The sequence below is a fragment of the Acanthaster planci genome, linkage group LG02 (assembly GCF_054643075.1).
Source record: "Acanthaster planci isolate LZ-2023a linkage group LG02, COTS_SCS, whole genome shotgun sequence".
NCBI lineage: Eukaryota > Metazoa > Echinodermata > Asteroidea > Valvatida > Acanthasteridae > Acanthaster > Acanthaster planci.
This window is the reverse complement of record NC_141778.1, coordinates 19515478-19530408: the sequence shown is the minus strand read 5'-3', so window position 1 is coordinate 19530408 and position 14931 is coordinate 19515478. Positions and strand designations below refer to the sequence as shown.

General features: G+C 38.3%; 1 long non-coding RNA gene across 2 annotated transcripts; it reads left to right on the top strand.

Annotated features, from left to right (window-relative positions):
* Positions 1 to 885: 885 nt before the first annotated feature.
* Positions 886 to 14931, top strand: LOC110979763 (uncharacterized). Of its 2 annotated transcripts, none has more exons than XR_015424287.1 (4): positions 886 to 1230; positions 1759 to 1878; positions 4536 to 4618; positions 14086 to 14931. It is a non-coding gene; the product is annotated as an uncharacterized LOC110979763 (long non-coding RNA). The 2 variants fall into 2 exon arrangements; XR_015424286.1 differs by having other exon boundaries at positions 14083 to 14931.

Genomic DNA, 14931 nt, shown 5'->3' with positions numbered 1-14931 from the left:
TTTTTATTTCTGAACTCTTCTGGTATCTTCCGTCATAATTCATTTTTATTTATATGTGCTGGATACCTGCTATACTTATAGATCTACAAAAGGGTAGTTTACAACCAGGCCAAAGGCATTTGGGGGAATACGCCTATCGTCTGGTGTTTGTCGAAGAGTTTTACTGTTAGTACAGTAATCTCTGAAGCATGGTTACTTTCTCCATCTGTCTGATTTCGCTTTTGTCCATCTTTGCCATCTCTCTCTTTCAGTGCGACTTAGTTTTGCTGTGTCTCCACCCTTTTTCAAACACGTTCATTGATACCCGGGACAGTTGGTTTTTCCAAGCCTGTTTACCTGCAGTTCGCAGCGCCATTTCAGATTCGTCAGGGCCAGAAACGGTGATCATACCCCCCTCCTCTCCAAAAAGTAGCCACAGAAGGGGGATAACGAGAGCAAGGCGAATTTTTCTGTCTGTTTCATTTCCCTTCCTTACAAAAGCCCCAACAAAAAGATCATAAAAGGTTAGGCCTACTTGAAAAAAAAATTCCAAATTTTGGCCCTCAAAAAAAAAAGGTCCCGCCCCCCTCAAAAAAAAATGGAAAGCCAGAGATCCAATTCTCCTTTCTGGAAAGTATCGCGATCCAATAGATTTTGCTCAAAGATGGCATCACTCAATGCCAACTAGGCACCAAATTTCTCCTCCAATGTCATTGTTTAACAGAGATTTCTGATTACTGACATCAAAATGGAGAATAAAACTTAAGGAGAATAAAATAAAGGCTTTTCTCATGCAATCTTAGCAGAAAATGTCCCCCAAAAGTGTTACTACTTGGTAAAGTGAAGGAATCTTCCCTCCGCCTGGCATTCAAGATTGGGTGAGTTCATTACAGTTGTAGGGATGTGCTTCGGCAGAGTGAAGTCTGTAAAACAACTCGAAGAAATATTTCCCCAAACAAATCATTTGAATATATCTGAAAAGTCCTTTGACAGGTCTCCATATTATGAGTATGAAAATGATGTGCAAATAACTGAGTTTTCAGTAAGAAATGTGACTGTTCTACTTCGTAAACCCTCCTAAATGCAGAAGATGATTTGCCGAACTCTAATTGGTCATTTTTCGCGCCTTGATTTGTGGGTGAAATGTGACGACCACGTGAGTGAAAGGCCGGCCATTTTGAAACTCGACATGGGATAGAAGGAAAAATCGGAGCTGAGGTTTTTTCTTCTTTTTCAAAAACAGTTTTGTAGGTAAGATTAGCCATTTGATGCTTGAAATGATATTCTTTTAAATGAAACTCACTTGACTATAGGTTTTAATATTTGAACGTTTTAACGAGTGGACCGTCCAGGTTTGCGTAGGAATTGATAGGTCACCTAGGCCTACTGGTTATTCTGAGCAGGCACACGCAGGCCTATAGGCGAACAGGCTACATGTAGATATCAATTCAAATTCTACACTTGATATTGAGCTCAAGCCTCAAAGTGCATTTGTAAGGTATGGTGTCAAAATCAAAAGTAAGCCTACCTCCGTGCACGTACAAGTATGCCCTAGTTTATTTCGGGAATGGCAACTGGTGAGAATGTTTACTTTGGAATATTATTTTTGACGCTTTCCATGTACGAATCACGGGATGCGGAACGTAAATCATCACCGTGTCAATACGTAGGACTGGGAGGCACATCGTATGGTTAATGATGTTGATAAATATATGGTGGGCATAGGTGTATTTAAGAATAGGACAAGTTTCTTATTGTCTGCTTTTTTTCATAAACTAGGCCTATGGCGTGTACACAGGAGGCCAGCTGTAAGAGCTTTGAAATGGCATTTGTTGACGGAGAAAGGTCACAGTGTTACTGAAGTTTGTAACCTGGCTTCATCATTTGAACATTGGCATGGTGAGTATATGGCTGTCCAGAACATTATAGTGATTAGCTTTGTTGAAAAACCAAGTACGAAGAGTTCTATATACAGACGCCAGTAATTATTGACCTTTAGAAAGCCAAAACATGTCCAGAAAAGCTCACTTTAAGAGAGAAAATACCGAAAACATTTAGAAATTTTCAGACCAGTCTCATAGGTTTGTGCACGGGTGTCAAGAGGCGTCCATATATGGAACTCTTTCCACACTCCCAAATCCTCTGATTTCAACATGATTTTACATACACCCCAGAAGGTTAGGGTTAATTTGGAATGTGCTTCATACTGTAACGTAGTACGGTCAGGGAATCCACCTTGGCTACTTCATACTGGTACCCGGCAAGGAAATGCAGTCAGATTAGAAGTGTTTTCATTAATTCTTTCATCTAAAGACTGTTGTAGGACTTTTGAATATTTGAAACAGTAGCACAAACAATCTAAATAGTAAACTCCCTTATGCCGTAATGAGGATCAAACATTTAATAAGTCATACTCAGGGTTTTGGCTCTATAAAATCGTTTTGCATGAACAGTAATGTAATAAACGAACAGTACGTAGGAAACCTCAAAATGGATGTTGGACAACTTGGCCATTTGCCAACTCGACTTCGGACAACTCGACCATTGAGACAACTTGACCATTTGCCAAGTCATCCATTAGGACAACTCGACTTTGACAGAGAGACAACTCGACCAGTGAGATCTCTTCACATGTTCTCATGAATACAGTCATGTTCTCAATTCAAGATTGCGAAATTATTCAGCCAGCTTGCGTGCAGCTCTACAAAAATCCTTGAATTCCTGTGAAATGTGGTCACCGTCCACCTTGTGTGATAGAGATAACATGGTTACCACCAAAACCGTTTCAAATTTTAAACTTTTAATTCGGACATACAAGATTAATGAAAGTGGTGACGCTTTTTTCGTTCTGGATCAGTTTCCGGAAAGTAACAATGTGACAGGCAAATCTGTTTTCAGCCAAAACATTGTAAAAAGCTTATTTTCTAATGAAAAATTCCTCAATTTAGAAAACTTGATTCCTAAATAAGAATTCCAATAAATTTTTTAAAAATTGCATCTTTTGTAAATTTCAACTCGACTTTTTCAGCTGCACAGCGTGGGCCATCAACGATACTACTTCGTGTCCCACAGCTGATGAACCCATTATGTCACATACATTTCTGCAACGTCCATATAGCGAGATGAGTTCGCAAAGTATATTGTGTGCATGCACTTAATGCGTGATTCATTTTTCGGCCAGCTTTAATAAAACACAACTTGGAAAGTCATATCGATTAAACAGACATTAGCTAAATGCAAGAGTTTATAAGAGTTTTGAATAAGAAAAAAACATTTCGGATCACTCGCAGTGAGTGACGTATAGATAGATAGATAAATGGTTTATTCTCTTAAAATGACAAGATGTGGCAATCAGAGATTGAATTGCATCAAGTCAGCACAAAAAAGTTCCATCAAGCATTATTTAAAATACATCCAGTTAAAAATACATATAACATATAAAATTACAAATAATGCACATCATCCCTCAAAAGCCTATTTATAAATCCCCAACAAGGCTGTGTATGCCATATCAGTACTCTCGATGATATGCAAACCTCAGACCTCGTCTAATTATCATCTTCCATTACAATACTAAAATCCTCTTTGCTCTATCAAGAAAACATAGCTTTTATGAAGTTAAATTAAGTTAAAAAATAAATGGTTCATAACAGACAAAAACCAACAATGACCACAGACAGACCCCCCACCAATACCCGTAGACGATGACAAGGACAACAGAGCTGGGATGGCAATAACATCAGTACTAATTCAAGTCTAATTTAAAAGGTTTGAGAACAGATCAGAGATTGACAACTCTCAAAATTTGTCTAATAACTATAAAAAGAATACTAGATGAAGATTGTTCAAAGGTTCCAAAATCCATGGACCTTGAACAAACCAATCATCACAACTTCAAAACAAAGAACAATTTAAAAAGATAGTTTAAGAACATATCAGAGATCAGTCATCAACTTATAAGTGGAATCAATTACAATTAATTTAGTCAATGAGGTAGGGTACTGCACTTTATCATTGCTTGGTCGAGTGGGGATAATATTATTCAACTTTGAGTTTGCTTTCACTATTCGTCATTTTATTCCCACTGCCATTCCAAAATGTCAAAGTGCAAATCAGAATTTTCCGAAAGCAAGTTTTGTTCAACAAAAAGTTTACATTTCACTTTAAACCAAAGCCTGTCTGAGAATGCAGAACTGAAGGACAACACCAAGTAGGTAGGTTTTTATTTCAAGCTATCCGGAGCGAGGAAATCGACTGTGTAATGCATACGGCTATATACATGCAGCGCGGGTGCAAGATCGGTTGATTACGCAAAGATTGACTTACTTCAGCCACTATTTTTATAAATACCTCAGAAGTAAGGCTTGTCTATCTACTACATGAAATTCCATCCCATCATTAAGGCAAACATGTATATTATTTTACACCTTGGCCTCAGTAGACGACTGGGCTGAGTGGACAGTGTCCCAACGGACGACTTGTCCCAACAGACGACTTGTTTCAACGGTTTCTCTCCTCAAAAATCCTCAGTTATCTGCATGTTCCTCCTTCCACAGATACAAGATCACACGGTGGGCTGTACATGTAGTCGCAAGAGCTCCAACTTGCATACATCTAGTCATGGAGCCTCTGCTGTTAGGTGAGTCAGACAAAAGTTGTGGGCTCACTCCATCACAACCAAATGTGTGCAACAAACTGTAATCAAAAGCATTTTGCAACTTGAGTTACATGTGAACACACTCTGGGAGTGTTACTCTGCCCATCAGCAGTCGTGCCGGTGTACAGGATGAATTCAGTGCAGTAGCCATATACATAAAACCATAAATGTGGTGTATCTCATCATGCAGTGTTTGTCATTGGAAATGGAAGCATATTCCCAACAAAAACGAGTCTGATATGTGTTTGGTGCATTTGCTGAGCTTAACACAACATGTCGTCCTGTTGTTGTGGATCATACAGGTTGACTCGGCTCAGAATACTTCAGTAATGTGCTAGGAATAGTTTTTGTAGACCCTCAGTGATTATGGTTCACACAAATAGGCCACAATAGGGTGTGGTCCTTAGAATAGCAGATTTGAAATGACATTTTCATTCATACTTTTCAAGTGCAACACAGCATGTCATCGTGTTGTAGATCGTACAGGTTGACCCAGCTTTACTAAAATGCCTTCAGGACCCACTAAAATGCAGAAGCTGGCACTGTATGCAAAATTGCCCGGCCAAAAATGAAATTCATTTGGAAGGTTGAAAGGCAATTGTACTGCAGATGAAATCATGGTGAAACTTGCTATTTCAAATGCGAGCACATAGTGCAAATGAGCCAAATACAAGTAGAATTTTGTATTCTGTGCCACGAGAACCATTCCATTTTTTTTAAAAAGTTGATCTAAGCCTTGGCTTTGACGTACCATGGACCTATTTGCATGCCCCTGAATTTAAATCAAATGGTATGCACTTTTGTCCACATGCGTGAGAAATCTGACAAATTTGGACCTTTCTTGCTATGTTTAGCTCAATATCTGACCCTGTATAATCTCCTGTCGACAGCTAAAGACAAGTGCATGTTACATGTACATGTTTTTTATGCCTGCATTTAGGATTTTTCAAAAATTCACCTTCTGTTTCTGCTCTACTTTGTCAAGTTCATCATAAACCAAATGGTTTCTAAATAGCTGCTTTCTTAAAGTTTTTCTCTAAAGCATCTTGTATCTTTTTGTCGAGTCATTCCCTTCACCATAGCACAAACACCTTGACGAGACTGCCCCGTGAGCTCCTTTTCTATATTTGTATATTCATTGTCTACCATGAGTTGAAACTAACTTTATGGGCAGTGAACTATTACAAACCAAGAACTTCTCTGCATGTATCTTTGCCAATTCCTTTTGGCAACTTGCTTTAGAACTCATGAACAACCTTTATTCTGTCAGTTTTTCTGATGTTCAAAGATGAATTCTTCAAAAACACTAAAGTTACTTTTCAAAGCAGTTTACCATCCTTGAAGTTTAATTAACCTCTTCTACTAGAATATTTAGAGTTGGATTTAGGAGTAAAGCATTAAGGGTTTCTTTTGTGAATTCAACTGTTCCCTATATAAAAGATTGAAGTCTTGAATCTGTAAAAAAAAATCAACGTTATTTTGAGAAACTTAAGCTACTTCAGATGTTTTCATGAAATTTGAACTGTGAACATTTGGGCCACTGAAATAGTTGTGAATTCTTGGCTTCAGGGCACGAGTAGTATGTTTCTGGATGTGTGTACATTGCATGCTTGTTGGGTGAATGTGTCGGCGCCGACATGCAGTTGTGAGCTCGTGCTCTGAAGCCTATTAGTGTTGATTGCTTTCAACACCAACATTTTCAAGTATAGGAAATGTCCAGTAGTGTGGTAGAGGTAAACTGACAAAAATGTCCAACAAGAATCACGCTTTTAAAACTCTGCAACCAAAATGTCCCCTCCCACCCAAAAAAAAGTATTTTCATCTTCATTTCATTCTATGAGGTAAACTTTAACACCTGTTTTAAAGTCTAAAAAGTACTTGTACTTGTATTTAACACCTTCTGTGACTACATGTCGTCCTATCTGACCAAATGATACTTCCGTGGTTAAACAGTTTTCTAACCCTGTGCGTTTGTGACAAGTAAAATAGACCTGATTGTGTGCGGTAGACACAAAAGTCACTGGAATTGGCCTTCATTTGTGATATAAGAACTTAAGGTTCTTGTGTGCTACTTTCATATACATGTACCTGGACCTGTACGTCCTCTTCTCTGCATGAAACATAGGCCATCATTTCTTCCCAAAGGAAAACTAAATGTTTATTTCTTCGTAAACTTTGCATGCCTCAATTCCCTACGGTTTGCAAGTACTGTGAGTTTGAGGTGAAAAAACATGTTTTCATTTTTCTTCCTCTGCCAGATCTATGCTGGAAAATAAGCATTGTTTCAATCACTCTGTTAGAAATCTTATGAAAACATAGTAGTCAAAAAGATATGCTATGCCCTAGCCTGTATTGGCAAGGAAATAATCTCCATTTTTGTCCAGTTAACTTACATGTACTTCCGACAGGAATGCAGAGCATTTCAAACAAATATCAACAGTTTTCCTCACTTTGGAAATATTACCTGCTGTCTACCTAACAATCTTTTCCTAGTGATAAAATTACTTTTATATGAAACTCATTTTTTTCTTGCATCTTTGAAAACGTCATTTCCCCATCCCCTTTAATGTTACATCCGTCCCACCACTTGAGTTTAGTCCTTAAACTCCTTCTTTCAAGAACTTTCCAGAATTTCATCTTTTCTTACTGACTCACATCAAAGCTGCTTATTTTCTTTCTGACTTGGAACATCCGTATTTTGTAAAGAATTCTGCATTGCTGCATTTTCTTGCCTTTCAATCAATCAACTTTTCCCACAAACAAAAAATATTTGTCAGAACATTTTCAAGCCCAATTTGTTTTTTATATGTGAGAAGAGAAGGCTGTCTACTTTGAAATTCAGAGTACATTTCTTTGAGCTTGTGCGTGCCATTTATCCCAAGCAATATAGTTGTCTGATATTTGCAGTAAAAATTACTGCAATCATTGTAATGCTTTTAACCTCAGTAGGCTTGTCAATTTGAAGCTTTCTTCGTTGTGGATTCAGAGCTAATGGCTTGAATTTGTGTCTAGCACTCAAAATTGTAGCATGGTGCACATACAGCATTGCTGTATACTAGTTGAAGATTCCTAGTGGTAATCTTCAACATGTTTGAATTTGAGAACTGGACATATTGGCAGATTATTATGTTTTTTTTTTGCTAATTTTGAAAGTTTAGATGTACTACCTGTAGGTTGAATTTTTATTGCATTTCGTAAATATATGTAATGTCTGCTCTATGTGATTTTGGCCCCCATGCCGCCTTCTTGCTAATAGTTACAGAACCAGTGGAATTTGCCTTTTTGTGCACTCAATTTACATGCTTCTGCATGGATGTCAAAGTTTAAGGAGCATTTATAATCAGTAAACAAACTGTGCTGTATGAGACACAAGTTAACAATAATAAAATGTAATAGACCACTACACTGATCATTGTAGGGTACTTATAGGTGGCCATCACTGGCCCTTCCTGCAAGCCTAGCCCTTTAATTGTTATTGCTGGTATTACTATGGATACTGCAGATCGTACAAGTCCCATGACCATTTTCAAAATGCTCTTCAGAGGCCACTGGCAAATATTCTAGAATCATCCCTCCCCAGTAAATTACCAGAATAAGGCCAAGATGTTTTAAAGCACACCTCACAAATTTCATCACTAAATGCCGTGAATAAAACAAGCCCAAAACTTATCACATTATGTGATGCAGTACAAAAGAAATTGCTTATTGCCTAAGGATCTTTTAATAATAAACTGATACTTCAGACGATTTTATGGTGAAACCTGCAATTTCAGACTGCGAGTGCATGTGCAAGTGGGCCAAATATAAGTAGAATGTGTAGCACTTTAACAACTGTTCACAAAAGCCCACGTAATTGAGGCAGCCACCCCACTCAGTGCATAACTTTGTATTCTGTGTAACGAGAACCATTCCATTTTTTAAAAAAAAATTGATCTAAGCCTTGGCTTTGACATGCCATTGAACTATTTGCATACCCCTGAATTTAAAACAAATGGTATGCGCTTTTGTCCACATACATAAAAAATTTGACAAATTTGGACATTTCCTGCTTTGATTAGCATCCACAACAAATTTCATCACTAAATACCGTGATGCATTTTAAAACTTGGTGCCGTGATGCATTTTAAAATTAGTTGAGATTGCACAAAACTTGTCACATTTTGTACAAAGACATTGCTCATTGCCTAAGGATCTGTTAATAATAAAGTGATATTTTGTACACAAAGTGTACCAAAAGTGTCTAGTTTTTCAGGCACAGATGTATTAAGTTCATGTGTAATGATCCTGGCAGGCAAAGTTTTTTTAATGAAGCCTGAGGGGACTGAAAAATTGAAAGTAATTTGATTGAATTCATTTCTGAAAACAGATTTTTGAAAGAGGAACTTGGAATTAGAAAGTCATCTTTGAAGTATGGGGAAAATGTTGTTTAACTGAACCTTTTGCTAGAAGCCCTCCTTCAAAATCTCAAATTATCCATGCAAAAAATGCATTCAGCCCAAATCCTCCAAATTCTTTAATATTTCTTGAATATGCTCCTTTGAGGAGCGTCCAACTGTCCAAATATTTCAAAATCTCCGATAATTCCTGTCATTATGCTGAGGCAGTGCAAATGGTATCCTGGAGCAGTGTGGAGGACTTGACATATAATGTAGGCTTGAATGTATGTGTGACTGCGCCACACAAGGTCTAATCCACAACCTTAACACAAGGCATCCTTTGCAATCAGCCACACTTTCTTTGTCATTCTTCCTTGATCTATCTTCCAAAACCACTCTATAGATTTTAAGGTCATGTACACGTCTGAGACAATTAATTTTAATCCAGAGAAGCTTTGAGGGGGAAAGTTCAAAATAATTAGAAAGAAGAACCATGCCTGTAAATTGTTTACCTCTAGGCTCGCTTACTACTTTTTAATTCAAGATGTTTCACAGATCTGGCAGTATTGCCAAGATGTATTGGATGCTACCTGTATCATAAGGAACAGATATTGTGAAATTTGTTTCCTGTAATAGCATATTAGAATGTGGTTGCAGTATGCAAAGTCATTCCTGACCATGGGCTTTCAAAAAGAAATAGCAAAATTGGGGGGGGATCTGTAATTGATTTCCAAATAACCTTACAGGATTAAGCTTCATGCACCTTGATATTTTCAGTTCAGAGTTCGTGAATTAAGGTCAATAGTGAGTTTGTCCCCTAAACTGCTGTATTTTGTCCCAAATTTTGGGAGAAATTTCACAAGATCGTTGTGAAGGTGGTGACGCCATCCTTTATGAGAAGCCCAACGTGGAGGTGGCATGATCCTTCTGATGGAGTGGGCACAACCAGTACCAGTACATGTTGAGAGAGTTGATGTGTAGGAACTCATCTGATGACATTACTAGAGGAGGCATCTGATTCTTAATTTGATAACCCAGTATCAGGATGTCATCAGTGGCATACTTGGTGAATGGTTGTGCTTGAGCATCATATATCTGTTTGCTTGGGAAGTATTGTACTCCATTATAATTAGCCAGCACAGCACAGCACTGTATTTAAGACTCCTCCAAAACCTTTTGCTCTAATCAAAACAAGGACAGATTTGTTTAAGATTTGTGTAGCACTTCGTACGGTACTTGGCTTGTAACTTTTACCATGTGCAATATACCCTGCTACATTTGTGCTGAGAAAATCTCTGTATTATTTAAGGTGTGTACTCTGTTGCATTATTGGATGACAGAGTTCTATTAGGAGGTGCCTGATCCTTGGAATGGCCTAACATCAGGGTGTGGCTGAGGTTTGTCCCCAGCTGCGGAGAAGGCGTAACCCCAGACTGTTGTTTGGGAGCCCAGTTTAGTTATTTGTGCATGCATGTAATTGTTTCTGGCTTTGAGTACTTTTGTTTGGTTACTTTTTGCATGCTTGAAGTGGTGTTGCATCCTTTTGATGATGTGCCCACTTTGCTTGATGAAGTGAAATGGAATGTACGTTTTCTTTAATGACATGCTGAAGAGTACGAATCACAAAGTACTCTGTTTCAGTGGCCATAACCCCCCCACACCAAAAAAAAAAAACTTTAGTGTAAATCACAGAGACTGGCTGGGTCAGCAGTGGTCATCATGGAGGGTTAGAGGCAACAACATTAGAACAATTTTCTGAGTTGGATGCTAGTTGTGAGACCATCAGGCACCAGCCACAGACCAATCCCTTAGGCCTCACGTATGTTCACTCCCTCCACTTAGTTTTGCTTATTGTTTAGGGCCAAATACTGATAGGCCAGTACAGCTTTTGTGGTGGAAAGGAGATGTCTGATGTAATTGTTTTGTTATTCAGTCATCTAATGCAGCAATAGCCTTTTTCTAGCGGTGAAATTTGTTGATTCCCTCTGTTCCTGTAAAACAAATCATGATATTCTTGCATTCGGAGTTTTCCCAAAAATTTGAAACACATAGAGGTGAGGCCAGTGCTGAACTAAAGGCCATCCTGATGCTCATATGCGGCGGTCAACATTTTTCTTAAGCCAGATTCAAGAAATTAAATTTGGTTCACGCTGTGATTTTATTCTGTCACAGCAAGTCATTACATAACCGAAAGTCAAGTTGATATTCGAATAAAATATAATTCAGAAGGGTTAAAAGATATCAATAAAAATTGCTTTATGATTTATCAAGGATTGATACTGGCTTCTGTGGACACTAAATTAATGACTTAATATCACTTTAAAAAAAAATGTTGCCCTTTTGGCTTTATTGTGTATATCATGACTGATGTCATTTGTAAATATATATGTGGGGCATGTCTCCAGAAAACTGCACTCCTGTAAAAAATATTTTCAACGGTTTATGTCGCACACTATGTGTGCTATGTTGGCAAAACACCAGCGGTGTCTCCATGTGAGACTACAACATCCACTGGTATCGAACACTGGCTATGGCTCTTCACCAATTGACCAAAATCTGAAGCCGTTGTCGCAGGAGATGCGACCAGAACGCGACTTGCCCGTCATGTATAACCTCACACAAACCCGTGTATTAACTCAGTGGTGTACCAGCATTGGTGGGTAAACATACATGACCTTACCTCATTGGGACCTCCAGGCTCCAAAAGTGGGTGGTCCACATGCCCCCTGCCCTCCCCTTCCTTCTATGGCTAATGGTGAAATGAATACTTAAGACCTGTAAAATAGTGCTGTCACTATGCACATGTATCTAAAAAGTATTCATCTAAACAGCATTCTATTGAATTTCAAAAACCCACTCTTAAAATCCAATAGTGTTGATTAGTATTTCAGAATACCCAAATTGGATAAGGATGGGCCATGTAAAAATCAATCAATAATTCGGTTAGTGTATTTGTCATTTGAAATTAACAGTTTACTTTCAGTGGAAGACCCCTCCAAAAGTTACCTGCGTAGACTTCTTGGATAGGGGTTTTCACCTTGGATAATTGATAATAAGGTTCATTAATGTATTGAGGTTTACTTTTGACAGTTTCATTTCAAGAGTGGACATTATTGAGTGACATGAAATTCTCATTGAATCCTTTCAGAGTATTATTTGGTTTCATGTCACTTTGACAACCTGCTGATTGTTACCGTGTATTTCAACTGTATCTTAGTTCATTTTTGTCATGGATCTCCCATAAACTGTGCATACGTGTGGCTGAGTAACGAATTTGTTTTGCTGTGCTAGTTTGCACGTGGCAACAAGCAGAGTATCAAAGAGCGCCCTCATTTCCAAAGAGTGAAAAATCATTTTATGTTGCATTGACCTCAGAAGCAACCACAATTGTTTTAATCTGCCAAAATATATTATTTTATAAGAATGTTGTACTGCCAAAATCCAGTTCTCAGATAATACTCTGCTAATTTGAAATGTTTGAAATGTTGATCATTAGTGCTAGACATTTGTAATTGTCAACTAGTGTGAAAACAATTCAGCCTTCATTTCTCTGAATCCGCAAATAGTTGATTGCTAAAGTGTACTCCCTGACTGTAAATTAACTTTCTGAAGTCAAAACCTTTTGTATTAGTCAGTAGTTCTGGTTTAAGATAAAGGTCAATAAGGCCATGTGCTGTCAACAGAAATTGTTTGTGTGCCCAGGTTGTACACCATCAAGTATCTTTTATGTTGGTGCAGCATTTGCTATAATAGGTTGAGCAGTTTTCAAAGCAGATAGACAGCCTTCCTGATCACCTCCAATTAATGTATATTGTCATTCTGATCCTCTCGCTGTCTTGATTCTTTCATTGTCATCCTCCGATGCATCAAACCTTAGGCTGGCATCCTTGCCCCTTACAAACATCTTCGAGTTCATTCAGTATTTCTGCCTTGCCCTGTTCCTTCATACATGTTGTGTCTCTCTGATACTTATCCAAATGTTCATGTCTAGTGCTGACTTTTTACTTTATCACTTCTTGGACATGATGAGTTCTGAGGCCTCTCTGTAATCAGACTCATTTATCTTAATGTTGCGCTCTTTTTCAAACCTTGACAAAAAGACCCCTCTGCAGGGTTAATATTCCAGTACTTGATTTGTGATGCACTGACACTTAATACTCTCTGAATGTTTCTTGCTCTGAAAGCAACATTGATGTCCGTCCTTTTTTTTTTTAAGATGACAAATAATTGGGACTCCTGAAGCTTGCATCTGTACCAGCAGTCAAAATCAAAATGGACAAGGACAGTTTGGGAAGAAAGTTAATGAAACTAAGAATCTACTGGCTTAGATTAACTTTTACTAACAGAATGATGAGTCAAGTATGGTGCATGTATGGCAAGTGATGGTATCTGTCTCAGTTTATAGTGTGCGCTGCAATATTTGGCCATGGTGGATAGCTCATACAACTTTCTGTAATGAAATCATGGGAATTCTTTACCGACCGTTTTCTCCAGTTTTTGAAAATCATTTCTACAGTATTGTTCAATGGTAACAGACTGATCCCTGACAGCTGATTTTAACACTTTTACTGAAATGCAACCTAACCTATATGTACATGTAACTAAATGAGGCGCAAGGCGCCACAGCCACTTTTGAGTTAAAGGCCTTTAAAAGAATCTTACACATCCAGTATGGCTTTTTTCCATGCTTCTTATGCACGTGATATCAGTTTTATCATGATGCCAAACTGAATTATACATCAAAACAATTAGGGCTCAGTTTACCTTTCTTTAATGCAAACTCGAACAAAATTAGGCCTACTTGAAAATAGGCCTCAAGACTCATTTAGTGGAATCTGGTCTCAAATGTAATTTGTGGCTGACAACTATAGCCTTTTCAATTTTAGTGAATAACATCTTCATGAGGAGGTAGAAAACTCAAATGGAAACAAGTGAAGAGATTTGCTCATTTTGTGATCAGTACGCCTTGAAGTGATAAAATCAGCTGTTAGTTGAGAATCCTGTGGTCTGGTAAATGGACCTCTTTCAGAGACACTCTGATTTCTGCCTGCTTTATCTTGCTTTATCCAGCAGATTATTTCTGACCAGACGTCGATGAACAGTTCATGGGGCCATCCTGCAGACATCAGGAATCTGTGGCAACAGCTACAAACCGATTTTCAACATGAGGTTGCCATTTGTGAGACCATCAGACATCTGCCTTTGAAGGACTTGCCAAAAGGGGGGACCATTACTCCCAAGCTGAGAAACTTGGGGGGGGGGTGGACCCCAGTCCGTGCTTCCGCTGTCAGTGATCTGTGACATCATTCGAGGAACTGCGTGCCTGCAAGAAGGGGAACACTTGGTGTCTCTCTCCATTAGGACTGTTTATGAAAAGAGCAAATCCAAAGCACCAGAGTTTATTACTTGACCAGCTCTATTGAAATCTGGAATTAGTTAAGAAACTACAGCATCTTAAACAATGTTGTCAAAAAAACCCATTGAAGCACAAACTTTCAAGAAAAGGAGCCTTAGCTGGGCGATTTAACCTTCAAAGATTTTTTTGGACCATCTGTCAGACAGGGGTATGAGGGATCTCCCAAGGACTTGGCTGTCACACGCTTGACCTTTTTGAAGCTTGACATGCAGGTAAATGCACAACTGTGAGGTTTAAAATTCAAAGACAGGGCCTTGATGTTATGGCTGTTTGTAGTTCATGGCCTCAAGCATTTTGGCTTTATGCATGAAGGATGCCAAATTTCTAGCTGTCTTGTGAAAAATGGGCTTTGCTTGAGAATGCCATGTCCAAATTTCACAAACATTGGTGTAAAAATGACCACATAATGTTGCCAGAAAGGAATTTATTACACTCAGCAAGTGAAGAAAAAATGCAACACAGCGAGCAAATGGAGCAAATGTTTGAGGGAGATTTCCCCCCCC